Source organism: Podarcis tiliguerta (assembly GCF_965153285.1).
Source record: "Podarcis tiliguerta genome assembly, chromosome: 5".
Taxonomy (NCBI): Eukaryota; Metazoa; Chordata; class Lepidosauria; order Squamata; family Lacertidae; genus Podarcis; species Podarcis tiliguerta.
In genome coordinates, this window is record NC_139538.1 from 84,441,261 (window position 1) to 84,458,963 (window position 17,703).

The following is a 17,703-nucleotide window of genomic DNA, read 5'->3' on the forward strand; positions in this document are numbered from 1 at the left end:
CACAACTCAGGCTTAAATGCATCAAGCCCAAGCCGAGCTGTCTCCATGGCGACAGCCTCGGCGATGCTGGCTTGGCGCCAGGGTTGCAAACCAAGATGATTAATTCCGGCAAATCCATTGAACAAGTCGGTGGGGAGGGAAGCCAAGTGGGCAGATGAGAAAGCTAGCACAGCCCACGTCACTTCAGGTTGGCGGAGAGCAAATGCCAGAGTGAAGGGCACTCTGTTTGGCCCTTGCCCCCCCAATGGATCCTGTCCCAAGCTCACCTTCCAGCGCAGCTTTTGCTTCTGAGGGAACTAAAACAGAGCACAGGGCCCAAATCGCTAGGTCTGACGGCTTCTGCGATTCATTGGATGGCGGCAATCAATACTAACACTAATAATAATATTTTAAAAACTCTATTATTTATACCAAATATGGGATGTTTTGGGTTCCATGATGGATGGAAGGCAGCACATAAATGTAACAAAAGGATAAAGTAAATAATATGGAACTAAAAAAAACAAAAAGCTATATAGAAGTTAAAAAACAACAACTAAGCCTGTTACCCACAGGTTCACAATCTAATAACCTTTACAAAATGCTAAGCGTGTTAGTAGAAACCACATTCAAGTACAGTGGTACCTCGGGTTACATACGCTTCAGGTTACATACGCTTCAGGTTACAGACTCCGCTAACCCGGAAATAGTACCTCGGGTTAAGAATTTTGCTTCAGGATGAGAACAGAAATTGTGTGGCAGTGGCACGGTGGCAGCGGAAAGCCCCATTAGCTAAAGTGGTGCTTCAGGTTAAGAACAGTTTCAGATTAAGAATGCACCTCCGGAACGAATTAAGTACGTAACCAGAGGTACCACTGTACAATAGTAATAATAATAATAATTTATTACTTATACCCCGCCCATCTGGCTGGATTTCCCCAGCCACTCTGGGCAGCTCCCAACAGAATAATAATAATAAAGCGGTAAAACATTAAAAACCTCCCTAAACAGGGCTTCCTTCAGATCCTTCAGAATAGATCCAAAAGCATGGCTGCCCCAGCTAATCTCACGTTATGGGGAGTTCTGCAAGTGCTCTCTGCGATATGCAAGACTCAGACCACTTAATGGCTTTATGTTTTATAGACAGCACCTTGAATTGGCTTGGAAACATATTGGTAGCAGTATAAGGAAGAGTGCCCTCTCATCATTTTAGGACTGTATTGAAACCCCTCACTATGTATCCATGGTTTACATGAACTGTGGGGTAATCACCTTGGCGCTTCTAAGGCTTTCTCTCTGCCGGTATCTTTGGCGGCAGCCGCAGGAAGTGTGCTCTTATTTCCTCCGGAGAGCAGCCTGAGAAACACCAGCATGGTCTGGACCAACCACCCGCCATTTCAAGGATCCATGCCTTCAAATCATAGTTCATTGGTTATACACCAATGAACCTGTTAGAATCATAGAATTGTAAAAGGTGAAAGGTAAAGGACCCCTGGATGGTTAAGTCCAGTCAAAGGCGACTATGGGGTTGCGGCACTCATCTCGCTTTCCAGGCCAAGGGAGCCGGCGTTTGTCCACAGTTTTCCGGGTCATGGGGCCAGCAAGACTAAACCACTTCTGGCGCAAGGGGACACCATGCCAAGTGCCAGACCACACGGAAATGCAGTTGACCTTCCTATTTATCTACTTGCACTGGCATGCTTTTGAACTGCTAGGTTGGCAAGAGCTGGGACAGAGCTCACCCCGTTACGGTGAATCGAACTGCCAACCTCCGTTAACCCAGAAATAGTACCTCGGGTTAAGAACTTTGCTTCAGGATGAGAACACCAGCAGCGACGGCGTGGCGGCAGCAGGAGGCCCCATTTGCTAAAGTGGTGCTTCAGGTTAAGAACAGTTTCAGGTTAAGAACAGACCTCCAGAACGAATTAAGTTCTTAACCCGAGGTACCACAGTACCTGCTTGCTGTCGTATTTTCCTATTTCTTGTTTTTACTGTCCCTGGTCTTTAAATCACTTCACATGCCACCTTGAGCTTCTTAAAGGAATGGCAGAACATAAATTTTTCAAGCGAATAAATAATAAAAGATTAACTAACTGAAAAATGGCAAGGTTTAGCACTAGTGTAAAACATAAAGTAATGAAGGAAGGGGAAAGGAGTAAAAATGGTGCCCGCCTGAGAGATGCCAGAACTGAGTTCCTGTGAGTTCCGGCTGAAAAAAAGAAGCCCTGAATAAAACTATTTTTAAGTCCAGCAGCACAGTAATATCACAAAGGGGCAAATTCCAGGCCTTGGAATTGACTGCAGATGCAGCCCTGACTTTTCCACACTTCCTATACCTTGCCAGAGGCAATGGACCCAGATAAACTCAAACCTAAGGGGTTTGATCCAAATGCTTACTTCGCTGCACTCAGAGCGAACATGTCTCAGCAAGGGACCTCCATTTTGCTATCTACTCTACTTCTTTTCTCTCCAGTGCAAGTTGCGACTCTCCTGGAACCTGCTTCAGAGATTTCAGATTCACTGCCTTGCTCTCCATCACCCTTCTAAGCACTGCCTCACATATGCAGATTCTTAGTTCCACGTATGAAGGCGAAATTGACAACACAACCGTTTCATCCTGGTCCCAGACTTAGTGGGTTGAATTTACTCAGAGTAGAACTATGAAAATGAATGGACCTGAGTTAGATGTGTCTATTAACTTCCACTCTGAGCGGGATGGGTGTTGAATACTACCAAATAGTCCAAAATCAAACAAAACTTTGTAGGGGGAACACTTCAAATGTGTTCCAAACGCATCTACTCTAGTTCTGACTTCAAGGGAGAGGAACCACTCCTGCTCCTTTCTAATTGATCAGAATACCTGGGCAGAGGGATGTTTTTGGAGTTGTTTGGCAGGGCAGGAAGCCTTGAGTGAAACTTAAGATATTGACGGATGCTAAAGAAGGAGGTGGACCTGCCCTGTCAGACCCCTAAATTTTGTTGTGAACCATCTGCTTTTTGCTGGCTGAGAGAATGGTTGTCTCCTGGAAGCACAGAAGTGCTGGATAATGGCAGATGAAGTTGATGGACTAGATGAATTGGTGGAAAAGACTGGCAAGATCCGAGACCAGGGAGAAGAGTCGGTGGAAGAAGACTGGGAAAAGTTTAAAGAATATTTATAGAAATATTGTAAAATTAATGAATGTTAGAAGAACGTTGGAATGAAGTTATATGGCTTCAGTAGAAATGTTATAAGGAATTAAGTATAAATAGATTAATAGAGTATCAAAGGAAAATAAGGTTAAAATGTGTTAAGATAATTACAGGATAGAAAATAGGGGAAGATGGACAGGAAGTGGAATTAAGTATAAATAGATTAATTGAGCATTAAAGGTAAAAATATGGTTAGAATGTGTTAAGACAATTATAGGATAGAAAACAGAGGAAGATGGAAAGGAATTGCTGGAACAATTAATAGAAGTGGAATACAAAAAGGGAGGTGTGAGGAGGTTGAGGAAATAAGGGAAAGAAAGATAAGATGTTGAAATTGAAATTGTTTTGTTTGTTTCTTTTATTATGTTTGTTTTTTGTGTTTTGTTTCTTTTATTATGGTTTTTTATTATGTATTGTTTTGTATTGTATTTTTTTTCTTTTTTGGTCTTTTGCAGTGTTGTGTTTAATTTGTTGGAAACTTAATAAATATTATTTGGGGGGGGGAGATCAGAATACCTGGAGGCAGGTGGTACTTAGGGTGAACAAGGTTACATCGCAGGCAGGACTGCTGTTTTGCAGTTCCTTACTTGGGCAGGGAGGATGTGCGGGTGTTTTGGAGAGCGACGTGAAAAACTGCATGTGAATTCCCCAGGTTTGTAAATGGAAGGAAAGGGACACACTGATAATCTGATTTAAACATGAAAAGAAACCCAGTTCACTCTTACTTTCTATATTGTCTTAACAATCTTCCGAAATGACTCACTTTGAGACTTTCAGGGTATGTAAACTCCTTTCCATCAGCTAGTAAATTATATGGTAAGTGGGGGGGAAATAACCTTAAAGAAATGCCTACCATCAGAGCAAATGAAAGATATCTAGTAGTGCCCCTCCCCCCCCCCCCCCCCGCATTTCTGGAAAGAGGAAGAAATACGAGATTTGCTACGGAAATTCCGATGAACTCTGAGTGACTATATTGGGGCAGTCATGCAAATAACCATTGGCCTAGTCATCAATGATGAATAATAAGAGAAGACAGATCTTTCTAATGTTTTGAGCATTAGAGTGATGAGTCTCACTCCCCCTCGGCGCCATTCCTAATCTGGCTCCCTCACCTGGAATTGTAGGGATGAAGATTGGAAAGCAATTGGTCTGCCCCAGCCCCCAGCAGCTGCACAGCCTTGGAAGAAAAGCCCCTTCTTGCTGCGAACCGAGCGGGAGGCAGCCCCCAGCGCAGAAGTAAGGCTAGCTATCGTGGGAGTAACTCATTTCTATGCACGAGTTAACACTGCGCAGGAGAGGGGAGCGGCCGTGGGGAACAGGATGCGAACGGCATGACTTGGCAGAAGACAAGAGATCCGTTCCATGTCAGATGATCACGACGAGATCCAAACCTTCCCATCTTGCCAAACGTGTCGCTTTGCACCCGTTTCGGCTGCGCTGCAGGCTAGCAGGCGTTTCTCCTCCCTGTTCTCCTGGCAGGTGCTGATCATGTCACACAGCCCATTGCTGGGATTCGGAAGGTAAAGGTAAAGGGAGCCCTGACCATTAGGTCCAGTCGTGACCGACTCTGGGGTTGCGGCGCTCATCTCGCTTTACTGGCCGAGGGAGCCGGCGTACAGCTTCTGGGTCATGTGGCCAGCATGACTAAGCCGCTTTGGCCAACCAGAGCAACACACGGAAACACCGTTTACCTTCCTGCCGGAGTGGTACCTATTTATCTACTTGCACTTCGTGCTTTCGAACTGCTAGGTTGGCAGGAGCAGGGTCTGAGCAAAGGGAGCTCACCCTGTCGTGGGGATTCGAACCGCTGACCTTCTGAACAGCAAGTCCTAGGCTCTGTGGCTTAACCCACAGCGCCACCCGCGTCCCAAATATCCGCCCAACGTGGGGCTCGAACCCACGACCCTGAAATTAAGAGTCTCATGCTCTACCGACTGAGCTAGCCGGGCAGCTGGTTTATGGACCGGGATTCGGAAACACAGGCCCAATCCTTGTTAGTCCAAGGGAAGAAAGGGGGAGCCTGGACTGCACTTAAGGAGAAGCACTGTTCATCGATACAACACATCTTCTCAATACACAGAAAAGGAGGTCGCACAGAGCTGGCGATGTTCCTGTTCACCCTGTAATGCTCCTTCCATTCTTTTGGGCTTGAAACGGCTCTCTTAACTGAAGTGTGTAACAGTTTCACTTTGCCCCTATGGCCGTGTTGGCCAACATACCTTGGTTCCCAAATGGCTTGGCTCCCAAACAAATCGGCTCCCGGACGCTGCAAACCCGGAAGTGTTCCGATTTGCGAATGCTTTTCAGAAGCCAAACGTCCGACACGGCTTCTGATTGAGTGCAGGAAGCTCCTACAGCCAATCGGAATCCGTGCCTTGGTTTTCGAACGGTTTCGGGAGTCGGATAGACTCCCGGAATGGATTAAGTTCGAGAAACAAGGTACCACTGATGTGCTGGCTTCCTTCTCTGGCTGAGATGAGGGTCCAGGAATCTGAGTATGCTCACCAACTATTGGTTCTAGACCATAGCTGTCAACTTTTAGATTTGAAAATAAGGGATCAGCAGTCTCGAAAATACTGATCCCTTATTTTCGAGACTGCTGATCCCTTATTTTCAAATAATCTCAAAAATACACATCTCAAGTGTTGCAAGCGTTTACAAGATAAGGGATCACCTGTCCCGGGGAGAGTCTACGGGATATCTAACAATCCGGGATAGCAGCGGGAAGCAGCGGGAAACGGTGCTGGAATAAGGGAATTTCCTGCAAAAAAAGGGAAGGTTGACAGCTATGTTCTAGACCACCAGCACCTTCTGTTCTCCAGCAGAAATGGTCCCCAAGGAGCTCAAGAGGAATGTCACCATCCCTATTCCCATCTCCTTCCTGTTCTACTGTTTCCACTCTACTTGGATCTGGTCCCATGCCCTCCCCCTTTCCTAGATGTGACTGAAGCTTACTTGCATCATTTTGCATTTTGTTAGCATTTAGCTATTGCCCCTGAGCCCTGTCAAGAAAGGCTCCTACAGTTTTCATCGTACTGATCTCTGGAGCTTCCACGTACTGGAAGACAATGGTCTCCAGTCAGACCCTTTTGCAGATCTACTTTCTGAATGAAGCATTGAAGGTGGCAGTTGGAGGATGCAGTTATGCAATTAGGTCTCCTAGCATCCTGAGTGGCATCAAAAACACGATATCTGCACCACCATCAATTCCCAAGCAACGTCATCAAGCATCATGGCTCAGTTCAGCTGCTTGTTTTCTTCTCTTCTCTACCTACTGAGCTGAACCAGTCTGAATTTTCTCTCCAATCTCCTTAATTCTGCCTAGCTGTTCCTTCTGCCGAAATTCCTTCTTTGCCTCTCTCGGAGTTTCAGAATCAGATATAATAACTGAAACGCTGCTATCGTATTAATCCCACTGCAGAGACATCACATAGAAATGCACTGTACGCCAGCTTTCCAAACTTTTCACGTTGGTGACACATTTTTAAAGACACGCATCATTTCGCGACACAGAAATTCAGTTTTACTAGCAAAAACAGAAGTTAAACTAAACTCTTTCCAGCCCTGGGAGGAGCACGAGGTGCATTCGCGCAACACACCTACACACTGCAACCGATACACTAATTGTGTCGCGACACACAGTTTGGAAAGCTCTGATGTACGTTGTGATCCAAAATGTTACACTAAAAAAATACTGTTGAGGAACCCTAATAAAAATCTTTTTTAAAGTATGGTTGTATTCTGGGCGGGGGTGATATCCGCCCCATTCTGTTGATAGCAAAGACAGAACATAAATGCATATGGTAATTTATTAAATGAAATCACTGCAAGTGGGGTTTCCTTTTCAGCCTCGGTTAGATTTAAGCAGTGGTGTAGCGTGGGTTGTCAGCACCCGGGGCAAGGCAAGTAATTTGCACCCCCTAACCCGTGGATTTGCGCCCCCTAACCCTAATCCCCAGATGTTGCGCCCGGTGCGGCTGGCCCCCCCCTGCACTCCACACGCTACGCCACTGGATTTAAGCAGAGGTGGCTTGTGATAAGATCTAAAGCAGCAATATTGACTTCTACAGATGACCGACACAGTTGTTGTGCGTGATGAAACACAAATTCAGATGACATAGTCACACAGTCGTGCATTAATGGGACAGTCACAAAGTTTTGCGGCATTCATCAAGATAAAAGGAAGTCCCTGTGAAACCCTCTAAGTCTTATACCACACCGCCCCCTAGGGTGGCCAGGTGAGAAAAAGAGAGAGAGGGAGGCCAGGACTTCTGCACCTTCAGAAGTTGGGTAGAAGAAGTTGTAGTTCACAGAAAGTGTTCCTTGAACTACAAGCTACACCTGATAAAATTCTCTCTTACATGCAGTTATTATAGCTGCAGGAGCCCTGTTTTCTCTTTTTCACCTGGCCACCCCACTGCCATCCAAGAAGAAGAAGAAGAAGAAGAAGAAGAAGAAGAAGAGGAGGAGTTTGGATTTGATATCCCGCCTTTCACTCCCTTTAAGGAGTCTCAAAGTGGCTAACAATCTCCTTTCCCTTCCTCCCCCACAACAAACACTCTGTGAGGTGACTGGGGCTGAGAGACTTCAGAGAAGTGTGACTGGCCCAAGGTCACCCAGCAGCTGCATGTGGAGGAGCGGAGACGCGAACCCGGTTCACCAGATTATGAGACTACCGCTCTTAACCACTACACCACACTGGCTCTCATCCCTTTACATTACAGGTTCATTAGTAAATATTGGAGAAGCTGTAGCATCTGTGTCTCTTGTAAACGTTTGCAACACTTGAGACGTGTATTTTTGAGATTATATGTTGCTTTAAACTGTTTTTAATATAATGTTTTAATGCTGCAACCTGCTCTGAGACCTCGGGGTGAAGAGTGGGTTGTTGTTGCTAAAAGTATAGTTATACTTTTGCCAACGAAGGTCCGTATAGTTAAAGCTATGGTTTTCCCAGTAGTGATGTTTAGAAGTGAGAGCTGGACCGTAAAGAAGGCTGATCGCCGAAGAATTGATGCTTTTGAATTATGGTGCTGGAGGAGACTCTTGAGAGTCCCATGGACTGCAAGAAGATCAAACCTCTCCATTCTTAAGGAAATCAGCCCTGAGTGCTCACTGGAAGGGCAGATCCTGAAGCTGAGGCTCCAATACTTTGGCCACCTCATGAGAAGAGAAGACTCCCTGGAAAAGACCCTGATGTTGGGAAAGATGGAGGGCAGAAGGAGAAGGGGACGACAGAGGACGAGATGGTTGGACAGTGTTCTCGAAGCTACCAGCATGAGTTTGACCAAACTGCGGGAGGCAGTGGAAGACAGGAGTGCCTGGCGTGCTCTGGTCCATTGGGTCATGAAGAGTCAGACACGACTAAACAACTAAACAACTAAACAACTAAACAACAACAACAACAAATACTTTTAAGCAGCGCTTTTCCCCCTTAAAAATGTTTAGGGGTACTCTTCTTTTGACTCAAGGAAATCACCATTTTATAGTTCAAATTGGGGGAAATAAATACAGTAAACGGACAAAAGTACAAAGATTCACAAAATGTTTAGGGGTATGCATACCCCTGCGTACCCCCAGAAAAAACCACACATTGCTTTTAAGTATAAACAAAAAGGATCACAATAGCAAAATATTTAAAAAGAGAAAAGGGGGATATTATACTTGTGCAGAAATATCAAACAGCAGCATTTGCATTATTTGCCAAGTCTGAGGTTAGAAGACATCTATCATTCGTGTGCCTCAGCCAAAATCAAAGAATATTGCTAAGTTTTATATATTCTTTAAAAATTCTATGCCACCCTTCCATAGAAATTTTCAAGGCAACTTAATTCTCCTTCAGAAAAACAAACAACACACCTGAGTAACAAGTTTTAAAAGCACTAAAATAGTGGATAAAAACTGGGCAGCAGTAACATCATCACAGTTAAACAGTGAATGCCTGGGAAAAGAAAGCGGTTATTGCTAATTAAAAACCTGGTGCCCAAAAGATAGCAAAGTGGGTACCAGACGGGCCTCTCCGGAGAGAGAATTATCTAAGTAGGGCACCACAATTTAGTAGGAGTTACCTAGCATTTTGGGAAAATGTAATTAGGCAGACAAATTATTTGATGCTCTGGGATGGCAGAACTGAAAAAAGCATGTTTTGGCTCATTAATCGGTCAGGGAACCAAGGACTGTTCAGTTGTGTGGGTTTGGGGGTCTGCGTGTCTTTGTGCGCTCACACACACACACACACATTTGTGTGCTCAACTGGGCAGCACATATACTAAAAAATTGGAATGATATATATTTTGTGTGTGTGTGTGTACATGTACATTATTACAACTGATTGTAAGCTGCCGAGAATCATTCGTTCGAAAGGCAAGGTATATATCAAATGAATAAGCTAGCCGGTTTGCAGGAGAGCAAAAAAGTACCGGTAAATCAACTACATCAACAGACCTATAGAACCACCAGCTATTATCCAAAGGCAATAATAAATCAGAGCACACTCAAAAGCAGGTCCTATCAGTGGTGTAGCGTGGGTTGTCAGCACCCGGGGCAAGGCAAGTAATTTGCGCCCCCTAACCCGTGGATTTGCGCCCCCTAACCTGTGGATTTGCGCCCTCTAACTCTAAGCCCCAGATGTTGCGCCCGGGCCCCCCTGCACCCCCCACGCTATGCCACTGGGTCCTATTCTGCTCATCGGGGTTATACCTTACGTCTGAAAGTCATCTCTTAGTGCCAAATAAATGAAGATTCTATATAGTATGCAGCGGAAACGAAGTGTTCTAGGATGACACATTTTGCAATGGTATTAAAAATAAAAATACAGACATTTAAAGTTGGCTTGAAAAACCAACCCTCCCAATGTCAACAACACTGCAGGAATGGGACTGGATGAAAAAAATACATCTATTTTGTCTTATTACCTCTTTGTTCCTTTTGGATTTGTTATAACGTAACTAGATTCAAAAACACACTATCAAACGGGAACTGTATAATTCATGCCCAAATTAGCACCGAGATGGAAATCAATGCCTTCTTGGGGTTACTTTATTTTCAGTTGTGGAGTTTCATATTGTAGATCCTTAAGTCTGGGAAGATGAAAGTAGAAACATCTCCCTTCAAGGAGATTCATTTGTCATGGATGCTTTGAGTTGAGATTTCCTGCATTCCAGGGGGTTGGACTAGATGTCCCTCAGGGTCCCTTTCAACTCTACAGTTCTATGATTCAACATTTACTTTCGAGAGCAGAATATAATACTTTAGATCAGTGGTTCCCAATTATGTAGGATCTCCTATTTTTCAAAAGCCAAGCCATGGACCCCCTACTTTTGAAAAATTTGATAGCTCTATGGTAGTTACCTCTGCAAAGCAATTTTTTGAACAAAACGTGGGGTAGCCCCTAATAAGCAAAGGATTTTAGGTATACTAAAAAATAAGAAAATCTGAACGATATCTGGTTTTCAACATTGTGGTATATCAGCAGCTAAACATCGTGATATATATCATGATGACTGAAATTGGAGATCAGGAGTAGGGGTGAAGGAAGGCTAACCTGGTGCGGGGTGTTGGGGCAAACTGCCTGGTGGCACATGCACGTGTAGTGCTGCCGCCGGGCGGTTTGCTGATGGCACCCCTCGAGTCTCTCCTGGTATGACCCATGGAGGACCTTATGGTCTTCAAATAAAAACATCTTGGAGGTCCCGGGCCACAGGGAGGTTAGGCTGGCCTCAACCAGAGGCAGGGCTTTTTCAGCCGTGGCCCCAATCTGGTGGAACACTCTGTCACAAGAGACTAGGGCCCTGCGGGACTTGACATCTTTCCTCAGGGCCTGCAAGACGGAGATGTTCCACCAGGCCTTTGGCCAAGGTGCAGTCTGACCCCTTCCTTCCGTAATCCTCATAGCATTCTAGCCCAATGGTTGCCATTCATTTGATTTTGAATTGATTTCAGAATGAATTGATTTTAGAATGTATTTCAATTAATTGATTGTGATTTAATGTACTGTGTTATTTTTACTGTGGTTAGCCGCTCTGAGCCTGGCTTCGGCTGGGGAGGGCGGGATATAAATAAAATTTATTAATAATAATAATAATAATAATAATAATAATAATGGCTGAGAGCCAGTGTGGTGTAGTGGTTAAGAGCGGTAGTCTCGTAATCTGGGGAACCGGGTTTGCTTCCCCGCTCCTCCACATGCAGCTGCTGGGTGACCTTGGGCTAATCACACTTCTGTGAAGTCTCTCAGCCCCACTCACCTCACAGAGTGTTTGTTGTGGGGGAGGAAGGGAAAGGAGAATGTGAGCCGCTTTGAGACTCCTTAAAGGGAGTGAAAGGCGGGATATCAAATCCAAACTCTCTTCTTCTTCTTCTTAAGCAGCAGCCATGAAGATCGGGTGTATAGGGGGAGGAAAGGAAGCAGAGTCACCTCCTCTACATGGTTTTAGTGGCTGGCAGCCACGGAAGAGGCACGTCCACTGTGGCTGCTGCTGCTTTCCTGCTGAGAAAAGCTGCTCCACCCCAGTGCCAGGGGAAGGTAGTGCCACGGTGCCCTGAAGTGTGGGCGCCTGGCTGCCCTGTTGTCCATCAGGTCAGTGTGAGAGGAAGGCAGCGCCTCGCAACTGGCTGCCCTGTTTTCCCTCAACGTGAGGGCAGGCAGCTCAGATCAGCAGCGTTATGGGCTGAGATCACCCTGCAGTACCGGCAATGCCTTGAAATTGGCTGCCTTGTTCTCCCTTGCGCGGGGAGCGATATACAGTGGTACCTTGGGTTACAGAGGCTTCAGGTTACAGACTATGCTAACCCAGAAATAGTACCTCGGGTTAAGAACTTTGCTTCAGGATGAGAACAGAAATCATGTGGCAGTGGCACGGTGGCAGGAGAGGCCCCATTAGCTAAAGTGGTACCTCAGGTTAAGAACAGTTTCAGGTTAAGAATGGACCTCCAGAATGAATTAAGTTCTTAACCCAAGGTACCACTGTATTGTCGGGTCAAAACCGTTCTTGAGGTGTGGTTTCCAAACCGATTTTGGCCCACCTATTGAAAAATCACACAGTGCTAAATCAACCATAACATTTGTGATATTACCATGCAAAAATGACAAAAAATTAGTTGGGGGAGGCAAGGGATGGGGTCCCCGGACTCCTAATTGAGAACCACTACAGTGGTGCCCCGCAAGACGAATGCCTCGCAAGACGGAAAACCCGCTAGACGAAAGGGTTTTTCGTTTTTCAATGCGCTTCGCAGGACGAATTTCCCTATGGGCTTGCTTCGCAAGACGAAAATGTCTTGCGAGTCTTGAGATTTTTTCCCCACTCCCCATCCCCTTTTTCTAAGCTGCTAAACCGCTAATAGCCTTTTAGCAGCTAATCCGCTAATCCCTTAAGCCTTTAATAGCCGCTAATAGCCGCTAAACCGCTAATAGCGCTAATCCGCTAATAGGGTTGCTTCGCAGGACGAAAAAACCGCTAGACGAAGAGACTCGCGGAACAAATTAATTTCGTCTTGCGAGGCACCACTGTACTTTAGATCCAAATTGAGGCTTAATCCAGACAAGACAGAAGTCCCTTTGCTTAGTAGGAACCAGTGCAGGGTAGGGTGTTGAGTGTCGTTTTGATGGAGTGCATTTGCCCAGTGTCAGCTCGGAAGCCAGCTGCAACTGGAGAAAGCAGATCTGGGCCTTGGAATGTGTTTGGAAACGGCAGCGGATGCAGAAGCTGTTTTGCCAGAATGCTGATGGGAGCCTGGGCATATTAAACTGATATAATAATCCAATTTTCACTGGCCCCCAGTTTATTTCTGAGCCCCTTTCAAAGTGTTGGCTGTGTTTTTACACCTTTAAAGTTCTAAATGACTGGGAATGGGGTATTAAAGAGGGATGCCTACATGATTCTGCCTGCCCACTGAGAACTTCAGTGAAGGCTCTCTTTTGATGTACCGGGTAGGTCATGATCTGGTTTTCAGCTTTGCAATCTATCACCAGCTAAACATCACGTTATACAGATATATCACAGTGTCTGAAATAAGGATGGAGCTATGTAGAGGCACTAGGGGACGCGGGTGGCGCTGTGGGTTAAACCACAGAGCCTAGGACTTGCTGATCAGAAGGTCAGTGGTTCGAATCCCCACGACGGGGTGAGCTCCTGTTGCTCGGTCCCTGCTCCTGCCAACCTAGCAGTTCGAAAGCACCTCAAAGCGCAAGTAGATAAATAGGTACCTCTCTGGTGGGAAGGTAAATGGCGTTTCCGTGCGCTGCTCTGGTTCGCCAGAAGCGGCTTAGTCATGCTGGCCACATGACCCGGAAGCTGTACGCCGGCTCCATCGGCCAGTAAAGCAAGATGAGCGCCGCAACCCCAGAGTCGGCCACGACTGGACCTAATGGTCAGGGGTCCCTTTACCTTTACCTTATGTAGAGGCACTAGCTGGCTTCACAGTTTTCCCTGCATTGTGATTTTGGCTAGTGCCTGCTCTTGTGATTCACTGCCTCCTGCATGAGGCAGGGATGAGCTGAGGCAACTGAGTCAACAGGGGCTGTAGGAATCGAGAGAAGCATTGGTTGGCTTCATGGCTTTTCCCACATTGTGATTTTTGCATAGCACATATGCATCATGTTTCGCAATATATTGCCAGGTCAAAAATTATGAAACTGATATAATTATATGGACTTCAAACTGGTTTTGGATGATATATAAAGGTAAAGGTACCCCTGCCCGTACGGGCCAGTCTTGACAGACTCTAGGGTTGTGCGCTCATCTCACTCTATAGGCCGGGAGCCAGCGCTGTCCGCAGACACTTCCGGGTCACGTGGCCAGCGTGACAAGCTGCATCTGGAGAGCCAGCGCAGCACACGGAACGCCGTTTACCTTCCCGCTGGTAAGCGGTCCCTATTTATCTACTTGCACCCGGGGGTGCTTTCGAACTGCTAGGTGGGCAGGAGCTGGGACCGAACGGCAGGAGCGCACCCTGCCGCGGGGATTCGAACCGCCAACCATGCGATCGGCAAGTCCTAGGCGCTGAGGTTTTACCCACAGCGCCACCCGCCTCCCTTAGATGATATATACTGGATGATTAGTTTGTTGTTGTGACTAAGTACTGACCACGTGACATTTTTGTTGTTGTTTTTATTGATGATATTTAATAGCTTAATCATTGACCCAAATGGTCATCTATTCCACCCCCAGCAAAGATCTCAGAAACCCGTTCCACAGCAGCTTGGAGCAGGACTTTTAGTGTTGCTCCCCTTGTTCTATGGAATAGCATTCCCGTCAAAATAGGATAGGCACCCACTATCGGTGCTTTCTGGAGACATTTTGTTCGGAATGGGTCTGAGAAATGGGTCTTTATCTTGATAAGGCTACTTTGTATGGTTTTAGCTTCATCTTAAAAATATTTGCTGTTTATGAGTTTTAAACTCTCTTCCATTATCTTTAGTGTACATCGCCTTGAGATGTTTGTTTAGAATGTGATTAATAAGTCAATTATATCTTTATTTTTAATAATCATCATTAGGGTTTTTTTCAGCTGAAACTTGCCAGAACTCAATTGCGGCACCTCTCAGGTGGGCGCCATTGGCATTCTAAGAGAACGAGGGAGGTGTTGATAGTAAGTTCCGGCACCTCTTTTTCTAGAAAAACAGCTTTAATAATAATAATGATGATCGTGGTGTAAGTCATGAGTCTACCCAACTCTTTAAAGTACTCGTAAATCCTGTGGAACAGCTTTTCCCAAACTGGTGCCCTTCCAGGTGCTTCCAAAATAATTAAATAAATGTCCATTTTAAGAAGAAAACACAAACACAGAACTGAGCAGCAGAAAATATAGTCAGCCTAACTAACCTTTTATTCTGGTTTAATCTGGGCAATATTTTGAAGCCACAGACCTACAAAACTGAGTTAACTACATTGGAACAGTTGGAGATTCCCACCAAAAACAAAGGACTTACTCCCGAAGACAGTGACCAAGAAGAACGCAATGTGGCAGCTTCACACTTTTAAACGATGCCCGATGGAAACTGACTTAAGTTCTTGTAAATGGCAAAACTTCTTTCTCAAAACATTCACCACAAATTAGACACTTGCGCTCCGAAGACTTAACTAATTGCCAACCAAACCTATATGCAAGATTTAAATTTCCACAAAAGGACTGTGGTGTGCGGTTTGATTTTTTTTAACACTCAAAAAGCAACTGCAGAAGGCTGGAATCTTAAAGAGAGAACTGGTGGGTGGGGTAATTTTCCAGCTATTTCTCTCCCAGAAGAGGAAAAGTTCTTCCCTCTTTGGGAAGAATAGAAGCTGGGTGGGATTAGGCCTAGGATTAAATTAGGATTTAAGTAAATGAATAAGATCAAGAATGCTAAGTTAATAAATTTGATTATAATTAGAATATTGTTTTTGAATAATGATATTGGAAATCTGCTACATTCAGTTACTAGGAAATTCAGATGGGAAGGATTTGAGGAAGTCAAGCAATATGTTTATGAGGTTGGAAGTTAAACTAACTAATCAATCTGTATTCTTTATATTTCTTTGTTGTTATTTGTTCTATTTCTTTCCTGTTTTTTATTTTTGTTTTTGATTCATTCGATATACAGTATGTGTTAAATGTGTAAGAAACTTAATAAACATTATTGGGTGGGGAAGGGATGTTGAGCAGAAAAAAAGAACTGAGTAACTCTTCCCCATTCACTCATTGCCTGCTTAAGACTGCAGCCTCCTATGGCTACTTTTCATTTAAAAACAACAAAAACAGCAGCCTGACACCTCAGTTTGGTCCAAAACGAGTAATAGGAAACCCTAGGCACCCGCCTAGGTGGTTTAGAGTTGCAGGAATAGTCCTCGAGATAAAAATTTGACTCCTTTATGCTGGTCTAACACAGATCAATGTTTTCCATCAAGGCACAGGCTGCATTCAGATGGGACGTTTATTGCATTTAGTTTTACTAGCTATAATGCTAGCACCTCTACCCCAATTTCTAACTTTCCTTTTATACTGAGGTACCTGTTTGCTTTATGGAACTGTGGCTTCCACCAGGGCATGTGAAATTTTGGACAGCAGGAAATAACCATTTGCCGGAATACCACCCCAAATTTTGTCACGCGAGTAGCGGGTGGCATCATCGTTTAAACCACAGGGAAGTTACAACTGAAAGCTCCTGTGATCTTCCAAGGTAACAGGGTTGTAGATGTTTCCCCATCACTTTCTGGAAGCAGTTAACACAGAAGTGAGCCGTAAATTTAGAAGAAGAAGAAGAAGAAGAAGAAGAAGAAGAAGAAGAAGAAGAGGACGACGACGAGGAGGAGTTTGGATTTGATATCCTGCTTTATCACTACCTGAAGGAGTCTCAAAGCAGCTAACATTCTGCTTTCCCTTCCTCCCCCACCTCTGTGAGGTGAGTGGGGCTGAGAGACTTCAGAGAAGTGTGACTAGCCCAAGGTCAGCCAGCAGCTGCATGTGGAGGAGCAGGGAAGCGAACCCGGTTCACCAGATTACGAGTCCACCGCTCTTAACCACTACACCACACTGGCTCTGGAAGTGGCCTTCCATAGTGTGTAAAAGATCACACAAAAAGCAAAAAAAAGTAATTGACAGAATTGAGTGTCATCTGAATGCAGCAACATTGCAGACAATGGAAAGAAAGTGATGGGACTGCAGTGAGCCTTCTGTCTACAACAAACCATTTCCCTTCCTCGTCCCCCAGTCTTTTGCAGGAGAGCGATGTGGATATGCAAGAACTCCGAAAGACAAATACCAATTTCTGTAATTAATACCGGCAGGACGTTACGCGCCTGCAGCATACTTCTTGCACGTGCTTCGTTCTAAGGACAAGCTCGCCTTTTTCCTGCTATAAATGCTGAAGGTAAATGGCTCAGGACTGCAATACCTCAAGGACCGCCTCCCAGACCCAGCGATCATCATCTGTGGCCCACCTTCGGGTGCCTCCTTCACAAAAGGTCTGGAGGGTGGCAACATGAGAATGGGCCTTCATTATACACCTTTAGGCGCCAGGCAAAAATGTTCCTCTTCAATGAATGTTAAAAGATTGTTGGAATGAAGTTATATGGCTTTAGTAGAAATGTTATAAGGATTTATGTATAAATAGATCAATAGAATTTTTAAAGGTAAAATAAGGTTAGAATGTGTTAAGATAATTATAGGACAGAAAATAGAGGAAGATGGAAAAGAAATTGCTGAAACAATTGACAGAAGTGGAATACAAAAAGGGAGGTGGGAGGAGGTCGGTGAAATAAGTGAATGAAAGATAAGATATTGAAATTGTTTGAGTGTTTTAAATTGTTTTTGTTTGGTTTTGTTAGTTTAATGTGTTAGTGTTGTGTAGTGTTTTTGTGTTGTATTGTATTGTTCTTTTTTGTTTTTGTTTTGTTTTGTAGTGTTTAAATTGTTCAAAAAGCAATAAATATTATTATATATATATATATAAAATGTTCCTCTTCAGCCAGACCTTTGCTGATTGACACCCGATGCCCTTTTAGATGTTGTTGTGGGAGGGGAGATTATTGGCTTGTTTTCATTCTTATTTTTATTATG

The 17,703-nt window shown here is 44.6% G+C and overlaps 1 protein-coding gene across 3 annotated transcripts in view; it reads right to left on the reverse strand.

Moving 5' to 3' along the window:
• The window catches only part of PSD (pleckstrin and Sec7 domain containing), a gene marked incomplete at its 5' end in the record, with an annotated part of 111,179 nt that overhangs the window by 20,564 nt on the left and 72,912 nt on the right, over window positions 1-17,703 (reverse strand). The window lies entirely within an intron of this gene.